The 15,167-nt window shown below is 22.2% G+C and overlaps 1 protein-coding gene across 2 annotated transcripts in view; it reads right to left on the bottom strand.

Moving 5' to 3' along the window:
* Positions 1-14,186, bottom strand: part of LOC122504273 (potassium voltage-gated channel protein Shaw) — an 83,093-nt gene extending 68,907 nt beyond the window's left edge. Inside the window, exon 1 of one of the 2 annotated variants that reach the window (XM_043615303.1) lies at positions 13,836-14,186. The gene's annotated coding sequence lies outside the window, so the exon portion shown is untranslated. The remainder of the gene's footprint in view (positions 1-13,835) is intronic. The other variant, XM_043615304.1, reaches the window with a different exon arrangement.
* Positions 14,187-15,167: the final 981 nt, after the last annotated feature.

The raw sequence follows: 15,167 nt of genomic DNA, 5'->3' as shown, positions 1-15,167 counted from the left end.
TAATTTTTCTATTTTTGACAGTATTTTCTTTTTATAACTTCATTCTTGAAAAACTATAATAGAATTATTATTTAGAAATTAATTAATGAATAACTTTACTTAAATATTTCAATATTAATTGACTTTTAAAAGAATTGAGTTTACAATTTTCTTAAATAGATGAAAGGCTTTAATTTGAAATTTTATAAAATTTTAATTTTTTAATGAATTTAATTAGAAATTGATTAGAAATTTAAAAAAAAACTAAGATTTTTGCAAAAAGGTTACCTAATAATTCAAATTCTTCTTGAAATTAGTTAAATTTGTCAATATATATTTAATTAATTTCTAAAAATAATGGATTTATAGAAAAATTTTAGTTAAAAACATTTTAAAGAATTGAATTTTGTAAAAGTTATAAATTATTGCAGAAATTCAATTATTTCTAAAAGTAATAAAATTCTTAGCAGAAATTCAAATATGTTCAAAATCTAAAAAAAAAATTCTTATCAAAATCACAATTATCTTTATAAATAGCAAAATTCTTCTCTAAAATTCAATTATTTAAAAAAAATTTCCTGATTTCAATGAGATTTTCAATATCTACTATTTTAATAAATTTCCAAAAAGAAGTCAATTTTTCAATAAAATTTTCAATAAAATTTTTTTTATGAATTCAATTATTTTCATAAATAATGAAGCTCATCGCAGAATTTTAATTATTTTTCGAACAATTTTAATCGAATTCCTCGAAATATGTAATTATTCTTAAAAATTTTATTTGATATTTGTTTATAAAATTCTTTATAAGAATTAAATTAAAAAAAATATTCAATTATTCAATAAAATATTTACTTTTGTTTCAAATTAAAATAATTAAAAATTTTAATTTTCTATACTTTTAACTAGTAATTTTGAAGAATTAAGTTCTTTGAAAAAGTTTAATTTAATTTTTTTCTAAATATATTAAAGTTACATGAAAATTTTTCCTATATTTTCATAAGTAAATTTTTGTTCAAGAGAATTTTTTCAAATTTTTGGGATTTTTTCTACGCTATTTCATAAGAATGTTTATAAATTCATAGGAAGTTTTCGATAATATTTTAAATTATTTAAATTATTTTCAAAAATTTTCCTGATTTCAATGATTTTCAATATCTGCTATTTTAATAAAATTACCCAAAAGAATTCAATTTTTTTAATAAATTCTAATTAGTATTCAAATATTTACAAAAAATTGTCATAAATAATAAAAATTTAACAGAAATTCAATTATTAACAAATTTTTTATAAATTTCTTCTCAATAATTCAATTAATATCGTAAATAATAAAATTTTAACAGGAATTTAATGATTTTTGGTAAATAATAAAATTCTTATCAGGAAGTCATTTATTTTCTTGAATAATAAAACTCATTGCAGAATTTCAACTATTTTTTGAACAATTTTAATCAAATTCCTCGAAAAATATAATTATTCTTAAAAATTTGGATAAAATTCGTCAAAAAAATTCAATTGTTTAAAAATTTGTTGATAAAATTCTACATAAGAATTAAATTTTTAAAAAAACATTTAATTATTTAATAAATTATTTACTTTTTTATTTAGATAATTGAATAAATTTGAAAAGGTTTCAAATTAAAATATTTGAAAATTTAGAATTTTTTTTACTTTTATTTTGAAGAATTAATTTTTTTAAACAATAATTTAAAGTTACATGGAAGTTACATGGAAATTTTTTCAAACTTTTGGGATTTTTTTTACGATATTTCATGAGAATTTTTCTAAGTTCATAGGAAGTTTTCGATAATTTAAAAAAAAAATTTCCTTATCTATAATAGTAAATTTTTCTAAATAATTAGTGAAATTTGCTTCCTAAATTTTTTTTGGGAATATGTCCAAAATTTTTCTTACAGTGTACTTTATTGAAGAATTTTCGAATAATTGGAATTTCGTAAAATCGAAATTTAAACAAATTTATTTGAAAATTCTCAAAGAACTTTTTTCAAAAATTATTAAAAATAATTGAAATAGAGAAGAATTTTAGTTAAAAATTCTAGAATATAATAATTGAATTGAAATCATAAAAATAATTTTAAAAGTTACAGTACTAATATTCTTAGTATAAAATAATGATAATATTTTTATAACTTGTTTAATTTCAAAAAGATTTGAATTTGACATTTTTAAAAATCTTAATTCCTGTTGGAAAAATAATAATAAAATATGTATTTAAAAAAGAAGTTATTCATGTTTTTGAATAATTTTACAATTAAAGAAATTCGTGAATAAATGTAACAGAACATTTCTTTGAGTTTAATTTTTTTCTTTATTTTCTAAAAATTTGCAAATTTGCAAATTTCATTTTCAATTAAAGTTTCACAAAAATAGAATTTATAAATATTTTCTTCCGTTATTTTTAAAAACCTTTGAATATTATAAAATCAATAAAATTGTAATTAAGAAATAGAAATGATGCAAATTATTTCCTTATGAAAATTTGAGAATTTTCTACAAAAATATTAAGAAATGGGAATGTTTTTTTTCTTAAAAGAAAAGAATGAGTTTGTCGATTATTATAGTTAATTAATAATTCCGTCGAAGTAATAATTAATCGAAAATTTTCGAGAGAAGTGAGTGCAAATTTATATAAATTGATCGCGTATATATATCTATTACTATTCCAACTTCGTCATCAGTTAGGGAATCAATTGGCATCTCTGAAACGGTGGCTAGAACTCGTGATACGTCAACTACTTCATATTATCGTGTTTACTCACACCACACTAATCCCATTTTCGTAATAGTTCATCTTCATTGATAATGGCAATAGACCACTTCATTCTTGCAAAATTTATGAGACGACGAGGCGGATTTCAATATAGTTGTTGGACGTGAGAAAATTTTGTTTACAGAATGGAAATTATATGATATTCTAGTTACAATATTTTATAGTTATAGGAAGTTATGTTTATTATAGATATTTTATGGTACATTTTAACGCTTTGTACGTTATTTTATAACTTGTTTGTATATTTACGAATATACATACATATTTGCATTTTATAATAAAATTTAAATACCAACTGTAAGCGTGAACAATAACTTTTCTTAATAATAAAATGTGAACAATGAATTTTGACCAATATAGAAATAGAATGTAAACAATATGAGGATTGCTTTGACCCAAGTTTCATTTTGTAACAAATATAGAGTGTGTGAGTTTCATATTCCTCTTGTGAAAATGCATTCTGCTTTAATGGGATTTAAAGCCTTATTGTGGTGAATGTTTTAGTAAATAAATTAGTTTTCAGTGTATTTAAAATCTTTATTTAAATTTTCACGATGATTTGGATTTTACTGTGGAAAAAGATTCTTCAATTCAATAAAATTTGGTGAAAATATTAATTTACCTAATTTTACAAAAAGCTTATATAATATATATATATAATTAAATATTAATACCAATAGTAGAAAACGTACTAGAAGAGACAAATTTTTTTTGTAAATTATGCTTTGATTTTTTCATCCATTTTAAATCTATAATTTTTTTTTCGATTCTATGAATTAAAAGCCAAGTAGTATAGGAAAAATGTTAGGCAAAAAAGCAGTTAGAATTTAAAAAAAATTTAAAAGTCATGTTAATTTAAAATAAGTAGTAAAGAATAATTTTAGTCAGACTGACGGTTTTAATATATTCACCCTAGTTATTACATTAAGATTTCTATATTATAATTTTTTTCTTAGTTTCAATCGAAAAAATTCTTGACAAAATTGGAGTTTGGATATAAGTAGTGTAAGTAAATTTTAGTCAGACATCAGAAAAAATAAAAAACAAGCAAGGAAAAGCAATCGAAAACAGGTGATAGACAAATTAATAGTAAAAATTAAGTTTTTCCTGTAAGTAGTATAAGTCAATTTTAGTCAGACATCAATTTACTTATTCGTTTTTACAATTATCGTATAAGTAGGAAAAAGTAATTTTAGTCGGACAGATTGCTTTAATAGAAAAAATAGCAAAATGTAAATAGGATTTTTAGTAGTAAAAATAAAAAGAATTTTGGTATTTGAATTATTTAAATAAGTAGCTAAAACATTTTTTGTCAGACGGATTGAAAATTTTTGGAAACACTCTCCAAGTAGTAAGGGTCAATTTTAGTCAGACGTAAATTCAGTCATTTTTTAAAATTTCAGTATAAATAGTAAATAAATTCAGTCATTTTTTTAAATTAAAGTATAAGTAGTAAAAAATTGTTCCAGTCAGACAGGTTTTTTTAAAGAAATAAAAATTTGCTGTCAGGCAATTAGCTTCAATGATTAAAATTGTCGTACAAGTAGTGATAGGAATTTTTAATCAGACAAAGAGTTTACCAAAAAAAATTTAGGTCACAGTGGTGAAGGTCAATTTTAGTCAGACGTGAATTCTGTCATTTTTTAAAATTTCAGTATTAAATAGTAATAAATACAGTCATTTTTTTTAAAATTAAAGTATTAGTAGCAAAAGCTTAATTCAGCTGTTTATAAATTTAGCTACAAATATGTAAATTTCTAATAAGTAGTAGAAAATAGTTTTAGTCAGACAGGTGATTTGAATTGTCTGACATCAAATTACTTATGATTTATGAATATTAAAAAATGGTTTGAAAATGGTACAAAATTGTTTCAGTCAGTCACGAAGCTTTTAAGACTAGAATTTTGATACAAGTAGTAAAAACTAAATCCAGTCAGACAGTTTGTTGAAAACTTTAAGTTTGACTTTAAGTAGTATAAGTCAATGTAAGTCAGACAATAATTTAATTTTTAATGATTGTATTTATCGTGCATGTTATAAACAGAATTTTCAGTCAGACAATAGCTAAATAATTGAAAGATAGATTGTAAGTAGTATGAGTCAATAATAGTCATACGCTTATTTAAGTGTTGATTTTTGCAAAATTATCAAACAAGTAGTAAAAATAATTTTCAGCCAGACAGACAAATAATTGAAATGTGAATTTAAGTAGTATAAGTCAATTGTAGTCAGTCAAAATGTTGGAAAATTCAAAGTCTGTTTGTAAGTAGTAAAATTCAATTTAAGTCGATTTATTCAGTAATTAATTTTCTCAATTATCTTGTAAGTAGTAAAAGGGATTTTCAGTCAGACAGACAAATAATTGAAGTATAAATGTAAGTAGTATAATTCAGTTGTAATCAGACAAATTCTTCAAAACTCAAAGTTTGTTTGTAAGTAGTAAAATGTCAAGTATTTAAAATTTTAGTTTTAAATAAATTTTAAAAACATTTTTTAAATATTTTTTTTAAATACACATTTTAGTCAAAGTAGTTAAAAGTTGCAAGTAGTAAAAACGATTTTTTTCAGACATATTGTTGAAATAATTGTACTTTTTTCTAAGTAGTAAAATATAGTTTTCGTCAGACATAAATTTAGTTACAAGTCTTTAACATTACAGTATAACATTACAGTTTAACATAATAGTTAACATTACAGTTTAACATAATACTTGACATTACAGTTAGTAAAAAATTCTTTACTCAGACAGATTTCTTGAAAAAAAATATTTGTTGTCAAGTAGTAAATATAGTTTTAGTCAGACGTAGAGTTTAAATTGTCGAAATTTGTCTACAAGTAGTAAAAGATAGTTTTAGTGAAACAAACATTAGATTTTTAAAAATCTTGCTTCAAGTAGAAAAAAGTGGTTTTAGTCAGACAGTAACTTGTAAATTCTTCCTATTTACAATTTTACATAAAAGTAGTAAACGTCTATTCCTGTCACTGTCAGACCAAATTCCTTCTTAATTGCTGTCAAACTGTTCAAAACTCTTAGTCACCTTAGTCATATATTTCCAATTCTAAAATAACAATCTCCCAATTAATTTTTTTAAAAATTTTCATTACTCTTTATTTTCATTTCATGAGTAGTAGAATTTTTTTCTCATTCTACTTTTTCACTATGACATATTTATCGAGTCAATTTGTTCGACACAATAATATACGAAAAAAGGGTCTGAGATTTTTCTTAAAGTTTTTTTTTTTCTTTTTTTTTCTCGTTCACCGCAACGAATGAGAGTGGAGAAAACCAGAAGGGAGAATCAGCCCCCCATGAATAATTAATGATGCAATATTTGCATCCCTCATTCGCACGTTGGTAGAATATCGGATTTTTAAGAATCGACATCAAGGGTTTTGGGATTTAAGAAAACCACCTGACGCCCATGTTCCTTTGCCGAGACGAATGATAAATCAATCTTTGAAATTGGATTTTTGTCATTCTAATGAAAATCAATTGAATTTGAATAAAATGTCATCTGACTCATGTGGATTCTTGATAATTCAACGTTTGCACGAATTTCCAAAAGATTTTCCTCCCAGTAATCACAAAAGTAAATTCTCTTCTTTAGATGAGAAAAAAAACCCCTGGGAAATTTCCGAGTTTTCTTTCAGATTTTTCGTTTTTCTACTTTTTTTTTTTGAAATGAAAATATCCTTCGTTCAGTCGATAAATTTTTAGGAAGATTTAATCATAAAGTAAGATGAAAATTGATGATTTCTTTTATAAAATTTTTTTCTTTCTGTATGAAAATTATAATTTTTATCTCAGAGATTTCTTTTTCAGAGAAAAAAAAACAGGAAAAACGATTAAATAGAATAGTTATTGTAAAAAAAGAAAAAAAGTAATAAAAAAAAGGAAAAAAGAAAAAATAATAAAAAGAAACTAAGTTTGATTTTTTTTTAATAAAAAAAAATTTTCCAATTCATTAACGATTAGAGGGTAATTTACAAACAGAAATCGTTGAGAAGGATTTGCAATTGAAAACTATTTTTACGATTTGTTAAAAATAAATGTAATGACTCGGGGGAAGGAAGAAGGAAAAAAAAGCTTTCACCTCATTTTAACCTCGTCAGAACGATCGAAACCCAGTCTACTACTCGACCCGCGTGACGTCACACGTCGTGCAGGCGACTAAGCCACAAGAATCGATAGGCTGCGTGCACGCACGCAAGGTCTACCAATAAACCATATGCTATCTTGATTTTTGTCCAGACAACAGCATCACTTCATTCGAATTGATTCCCGGAAATCCCATATGTACAATATAAAGATAATCGAAATAATAATAAGGAAACGAAAAAAAAAGAAAATAATGATCATATGACACGATAAGAAAATAAATAATTTCAAACACTTTAATAATTTCTATTCTAAATGAAAGAGTATAAAAATAGTATATTAAAAAGGTAGGATGAAAAATATTTTTTTTAAAATATATATTGAAAAAATATTAAAAGTTATCAAAAATATACAAAAATAATAATAAATATATAAAAAATTTACAGAAAATATTAAAAAATATACAAAAATGCCAATAAATATATAAAAAATTTACAGAAAATATAAAAAATATAAACAATATATGTATACAGGCCTCAGATCGACTTCGATTAAAAATAGAAAAAAATTCGAAAAAAGTCGTTTACTTTATTTAGTGTTGTTAGAAAATTTTATTTTGTATTTCCCTAATTCTTCACTAATAAAATTTTCAAGAATTTTAATTATAAATGATTTCTGAAAAATTCTAAGAAAGTAAATTTTAAAAAATTTTAATTTATTTTTCTCGAAGGTAATTGAATCTTAAAAATCTATGATAAAACAATTCTAAAAATTAGTTTTTTTTTATAAATATTTTAAGTTTTTGAAAATAATTGAAGAATTTTTGTATAATTTAAAAAAAAATAATTTTTTGAACAATTTTAATTAAAAATTTTGAATATAATTATTTTCTCCAAGATGTTAAAAATAATTTTAAAATAATGTTTATGTCATTATTTTGTGTTTGTATTTGAATTTTCGGAAATATGCGGAAAATATTGAATATCGAAAATAATGAAAATAATTGGATTTTATAAAATTATAACGAAATAATTCAGGGAATTACTTTTTTCAAAACTATTTTAATATTATTTTTAGAACCTTAATTTTCAGTAATTTTCATTTTTATTGAATTTACACTTGAAGATTATTCATTAAAATTTTTGAGAATTATAATTATTTCAAAAATTTTCATCATTCAAATTCTTTAAAAGTTAATTTTCAAAAATTGTCAAAAAATATTATATTTTTTTATTGTTCAAAAAATATATAAAATATTAAATAGAAAGAAAGAAAATAAAGTATTTTTTCAACTGCTTCAAAATTAAAATATCGTTACGATAAGAGTCTTATCGTGAGTTAATTAATAGTTTAAAAGCAGGAAGAAAAACAAAAAATTTTTTAGGAAATTAGAATAAAGAAAAAAGTAATTTCAAAAGTTTTAGTTTAATCGTCACGTGAAGGAATATAGACCCCATTCTTGCACCTTATAACGTATTTCTCATCCCCCTACCCGACAAACCGACCAAATGGTCGATTATACTCTTCATCGGGTCACTAACACCAGAACAAGTAAATATTAAAAATCAAATTTATTCACGTCTACAAGAAATACTAATAGAGATATTTTAAATTTTATTACATAAAGAAATCATTTTATTATTTTCTTATTTATTTTTTTTACTTTATTATTTTAATATTTATTTATTTATTTTATTTTTTTATTTTCAATATTATTAATAATATTAATAAACAATATTAATGAATAATATTAATAATACAAATAAATAAAGTAATAAATGATACAACTGTTATTATGAATTAAAAAAAGTGTATAATATTAAAAATTAAAATATAAATCGATAAGTAACGAAAGAAAATATAACCCACAGTTTAAAAGTGGTAAAGAGGGCATTATATTATAATAAAGAAAAAAAGCCATAACGAAACAGAAAAAAAAGTTTGATACAATAAACATGCTAGTCTAATGAACTAAAGTGTAATAAACTAATATACCCGGGAGTTAAAAATAAAACTATAGTTTAGAAAAGTAATGAAACGTAAGAAAGGGAACCAGTTGAAGAAGAAAAAAGCAACCTCAACCGAAAGGGTAGATGGGAAATTTGTGAATATTTATAAAAGCGGAGAAAGTAAGAAAAAAAAGTAACAAACGGAAATAATAAACAAAAAAAGAAATAAAAAAAGAAGTAACAAATAAAAAAAAGAAATAATAAAGAAAGAAAGAAGAATAAAAAAGATGGAATAATAAACAAAAGAAGAAATAACAACTAAATGAAGAAGAAATAAGAAAATAAGTTAATAAAAAAGAAATAATAAATCAAAAAAGAAATAAGAAAAGAAGAAACAAATAAAAAAAGAAAAAATAAATCAAAAAAGAAATAATAAACAAAGAAATGAAATAATAAATAAAGAAGAAATAAGAAAAGAAGCAACAAATAAAAAAAGAAAACAGAAATGAAAAAAGAAATAAGAAAAGAAGCAACAAATAAAAAAAGAAAACAGAAATGAAAAAAGAAATAAGAAAAGAAGGAACAAATAAAAAATAAATAATAAATAAAGAAGTAATAATGAACAAAAGAAGAAATAATAACTAAATAAAAAAGAACTAAGAAAAGAAGCAACAGATAAAAAAAGAAATAATAATAAAAAACGAAATAATAATTAAAAAAGAAATAATAAGTTAAAAAATAAAAAAAGAAGTAACAAATATAAAAAAAATAATAAATGAAAAAATAAATAATAAGCAAAAAAAATGAAATAATAAATAAAAAGAGAAATAATAAATAAAAAAAAATAAAAAAAATACTAAAGAAAGAACAAATAAAAAAGAAATAACAAATAAACTAAGAAATATTAATTAAAAAAAGAAAACAACTATACATATACAACTATACTAATACATAAAAAAAAATCTTTACTCTTTACTTATTATAATTTAAAACGAAGAAAAACAAAACAATGAAGCAAGCAAGAAACAAGAATATAAACATAAAACATTTATTGATTGCACGTGAAATAATATACACATTATTTAACTCTAACTTTTCGGTGATGAAATTAAACATTTATATTAGGCTATTATAGTAATTACGATACGCAAATAGCTCCTATTTATCAAATGTGTTATTAGGTGTGAAAGTGTCAATTTAGAGAAACGAATTGTATTGACAAATTGTTATTGTTAATTGTTCCTTTTCGGATTTTATTCAAGCTAATAAATTCTGCTCTCTGTTTAAACTAATTCCACTACAAGTGTATCATTGATTTTTTCAGAAAATAATGTTTATGTTATCGATTAAATTTAATTAAAAAAATATATATTATTGATTCATTTAAAAAAAAAATTTTTAGTTTTGAAAAGGATTTAGCTAAAAAAAAAATTTGAAATTATTATAAGAAGAGAAAATTAAATTACAGAACGGAGTTTCCAGATCGCAGACTATACGTGGCTTACATTGTAGGATGCAGAGCTTAAATTATGAACTACAGAGCTTAAAATTTGAAATGTGGAACTGGATTTTCACAAGAAGGAATTTAATTTAAAAATTTAACAACCAAGTGTAAAAGTCATATACATATATATAAAATATATATATAACAATGAAAGTGTCTAGAATTAAAAGACTTTATTTTTATGTATTAAAAAAAATTTCCTATAGACAAATAAATTTTTTTACTGATTGAAAATTTTTTTCTACAAACAAAGAAATTTTTTTAATAATTGAAAACATGTTTTTTAGACAAAGAAATTTTTTTATTGGAAAAATTTTTCATAAAAGAAATTTTTTTTATAGATTGAACAAAATTTTTTACAAATAAAAAAGAGAAACATCTTTTTGTGGGTAAAAATAATTTGTTGCTAGTAATAAAAAAATTGTTTACAATTAAAAAATGTTTTTTACAGTCAGAAAAATTGTTTACAGATGAAAAGTAATTTTTTTTTTAACAAACAAAATGTATTTATTATTTTTTTATTTATTTAAAAAATTTTCTTTTTAAGGGCATTTGAACCTTGATGACGTCACACATGCTTTGCACAATCTGTAACGTCATCAAGGTTCAAATGCCCTTAACTGTCAAAAAATTTTTTTTTGAAAACAATTTTCTAAAAAAAAATTTTTTTCTTGTAAAAAACAATTTTTTACTTGTTAACATTTTGTTGTGTATAAATAATATTTTAATGTGTAGAAAATTTCTTGTTACTTCTGACAAATTACAGTTTAATTGCAGAAAAGTATTTTTAATTTAATTAAATTTATAATTAAAAAATTTTGTTTATGTGAAAACCATTTTTCTTACTAATTAAGATTTAAATTCGAGGAAAAATGTTTAATAATTCGAATTTGTGCATGACTTTTTGCTTTTAAATTAGTAAAATTGACTGATAAATTCGTAGAAATTAGTATTTCTTACTAAAATTTACTAATTTAAAAGCAAAAAGTCAATAATTAATTCAAATTTGTAAAAATTGTTACTAATTCAAAAAAATTTATTTAGATTAAAAAAAAATTTGTATGTGTAAACAATTATTTGTTCCTTGTCACAAATTTTTTTTTACTTGTAAAAATCTATTTTTTACTTGTAAAAAAATTGTTATGTATAAAAATATTTTTTATACGTAAAAAAAATTTTCACCTGGAAAACAATTCTTTAACCATAAAAATTTTTTACACTTCAAAAATTAAAAATTACTTTATGATATATCGAATAAATATTTACAATTTCCGGAATTTTTACGATTGCTATTAAAAAAAAAATGATGTATTTTAATTAAAAAAATTTTTTTTTTATCTTTTTAGCAAAAAAGGGATGAATAATTCAAATTTGAATGGTGGACAGTTGAAAAAAAAAGAAATTCACAGGAATATGAAACAGCAGGATAAATTATCTTGAGCAGTTAGGTCAACCAACTTGAAATGAACCCAGATTCTCGAATGAAAAAAAGACAAGGAACTGAACTGGTGAAAATGGTAATTTAAAAGTGCTTTTAAAAGGAAGCCCTTCATTTGTATTACACAATCTGTTACAATTCACAGATCTATTTATTTCACTCGAAAATAAAAACTTATTTGAAAATACTTTTTTAATTAAAAAAAAAATTTTCGTTTATTTTTTTATTAACATTTTTTTTTTTGCATTTTTTACGTAAATATATTTTCAGAAAAAAACTTTTTGTAGTATTTTTATATCATTAAATTATTTATTAAACACCAATCAAATTGTTAATCAAATATTAATTGAATTATTACCTAATGAAATATTAAATATTAATTAAATTGTTAATTAAATATTAAGTAAATATTAAATTAATATTAATTAAATTGTTCTTTATTTCTTTAATTATTATTCAATGGATATATACGAGCTAAAAAGCCATTTATAGAGTTGTAAAATAAAAATGGAACTACTTCAACTAATTAAATATTAATGTAATTAGTTTAATTTTTTTTTAATTTTAATTTTATTTTTCCTTCATTTTCAACAAAATAATAATGAAATCGGTGAAAAGAATGTAAATAAAAATAATTATTAAAGGCTTATTTTGTTTGTAAAATTATTCAAGAGTGGAAATAAACAAATCGAATGAATTCTTCCATTAATGAAACAGTCGAGTGAAATTTCACAGTAGGTCAATTTTTTCACGCAAAAATCTATTTTTACTTTTATCATCATCTTTCTTTCAGCATTGGAAAAAAAATCTCCCGTTGTTATTAAAATTATTCCCGAAATAATTTCTATTTTATAAATAAAGAATTTTTATTGTAAAATAACAAAAAATTATTTATATTAGAAAAAAAGTAAATAAAAAATAATTCATAATTCTTGAATAATGATAATTATTTCTTAAATAAGAAAAAAAATTATGAAAAATATTTATTATGAAATATAAAAAATTGAGAAATATTAATAATTATAATTATAATTATAAGAATATAATTATAAATTATAATAATAATAAGACCAATTCTAATTTTACTATTAAATTAATGGAAATTACTATTTATTAGTAAATTTTACTAATTCAGAAGCAAAAATTCAGTTACCAAATTTAAATTACTAAATTTTTTTTTACTGATTCTTTAGAAAGTGTAAAAATTAAATCACTTAATTATTGTTCATAGAAAGTTTAAATAAAAATTTTTTTCTCATTTCCTCTTAGTTTCCCCACATTGTCAAAAATCATTTTTCATTCTGCTTTTTTATTAATGATTCTTCTAGTATTGAATTTTTTCTCATTTTTCTAAATTTTTTCCCTTCTTGAAAAGAAATTCTTTTCGGCTTTTTTTTTATTATCCTATTCTAACATTCCATGTAGTGAATTTTCACATTCTCGATAGAAAATATTTTCCATTCTCTTTTGATAAAATTTTCTCATTCTATATGTAATATTTCGAAATTGCTTCAAATTATTGAATTCTTTTTATTTCAGGATTATTTCGTTTTTTGTCACATTTTTCTACGCGCGAGGAGTAATTACCTACATTTGTGGTAATTTCGTTGGATTTTTAATTTAAATTCCAAATATAAATCGTTAATGTATTTAATGTCATTCTTTGAAATTAAATATTTCGGAAATGCCTGAAATTATTAAATATTCATAATTTGGGATTATTTTTTTTGCGTAAGGGAAAATTTTCTATAAAAAAATTTTCTATTTCTATTTTTGTGATTTTGTTAATTTGGAATTTTTTCGATTGTAGATAAAGTTAAAAAAACCTTTTTTTTATAAATATTCGTAAAATATTTAATAGCAGAGTATTTTAATAAGATAAAAGTAGGTTATCGAAAGTTAATTTTAGAGAGTAAAAATTTTGGAGTTAAAGTACGTAATAATAATTTAATGGTAGAAAAAATGTCTAGAAAATAAAGATAGTGAATTAAACGTGTAAATTATAACTTAATTCGAAACACACTAACGAAAAAAAACTTTTTTTTTTCTCTAATTTTATGTCACATCACACCCACCCTTACTTCTTCTCTCATCTCTCAGGAATAATTTCTTTTTTGTTTTTCACATTTCAATAATGGCCAAGTTGTTCTTCCATTCTGTTGAATTTGATGGAAAAAATATTTCGGCTCTCCTCTATTTTCTTATTTATATAAATATTTTTCTTTTTTTTTTATGAACACTAACTGTGACGGGGTTACCCTCTTTAGTAATAAAAAAAAAGAAGAAAAAAAAAGAAGGTCCCGCCTCACGAGTCACTCACTGGGAAAGATTTTTTTCGCGAAGGTCTCATAGCCGGCACCAAGATCGAAACTTGAGAGAATAAAAAGAGAACGAAAGAAACATGAAGGACCTCGGTCGAGCGCAAACTGAACTGACCCCAACTGGAAGTGACGGTTTGGATTGTGGATGGTGGAGGAAAGAGGGCGAGAAAGTTGAGGCGCAAGCGTCAATATCAAGAAAGTCGGTTCTCTCACTGCATGTTCTCTTCTTTTGAGAATAGGATCAACATTTTTTTTTTATCTTTTTTCTTTCTTGTACCTTTTTTTCTAATTTTCGATCTTTTCTCAATTTCTCCCAGAAACAAAAATTTGTATTTTTCATTGAGGTGGAATTTTTTTTTCTTTTTTTTTTTATAAAAGTAACTGCGAGTTTCTTGCGATGCTTTGTAAGAGACCGTGGCTTATATAGCGAAGGCGGAAGGTGATGGATAGAGTTTTCAGGTCGAGATCGACCGTCGAATATTGGATGAGCTGGAGTTTGCTCTCTGCAATGCTAAATGTACTTTGACGAGTTTGCTGGAGGATTAGAAGTCATTATCGGCAGCAGAAGGGTTTATTATCATGGAGTATTTGTCATTAAGTTGAGCGAAAAATGAGAGGAAAGATACACAGGAAAAGTGAGAAATGCTTTTAATTGCTAATTTCTCAAAGTCAACTTTTCATCTCACTTGTGAGGCGAATCAATTTTTCTTCTATTTCACACAATTTTTTATTTTCTTTGTTTCGTTTATTTTTCGTTCATTTTTTTTTTCATGTGCTATGTTTTCTTGAAGGAGACAAATTTTACCAAATTATTCTAAATTTTACCAAATTGTACCAAATTATGCTAAATTGTAGCAAATTGTACCAAATTATGCTAAATTGGTACCAAATTGTATCAAATTGATGATAAATTTATCATCAATTTTGGTTCCAAATCAATGGTTCCAAATTGGTACCAAATTGTACCTAAATAATGAGAAATTGTTACTAAATGGTTCAAAATTGATACAACAATTAGTACCAAATTGATGTCAAATTGATCCCAAGTCGATACCACAATTGGTAAAATTGATGATAAATCTATCA

The sequence above is a fragment of the Leptopilina heterotoma genome, unplaced genomic scaffold (assembly GCF_015476425.1).
Source record: "Leptopilina heterotoma isolate Lh14 unplaced genomic scaffold, ASM1547642v1 Lhet_287, whole genome shotgun sequence".
In the NCBI taxonomy this organism is placed as follows: domain Eukaryota; kingdom Metazoa; phylum Arthropoda; class Insecta; order Hymenoptera; family Figitidae; genus Leptopilina; species Leptopilina heterotoma.
This window is presented reverse-complemented; position numbering and strand designations above follow the sequence as displayed.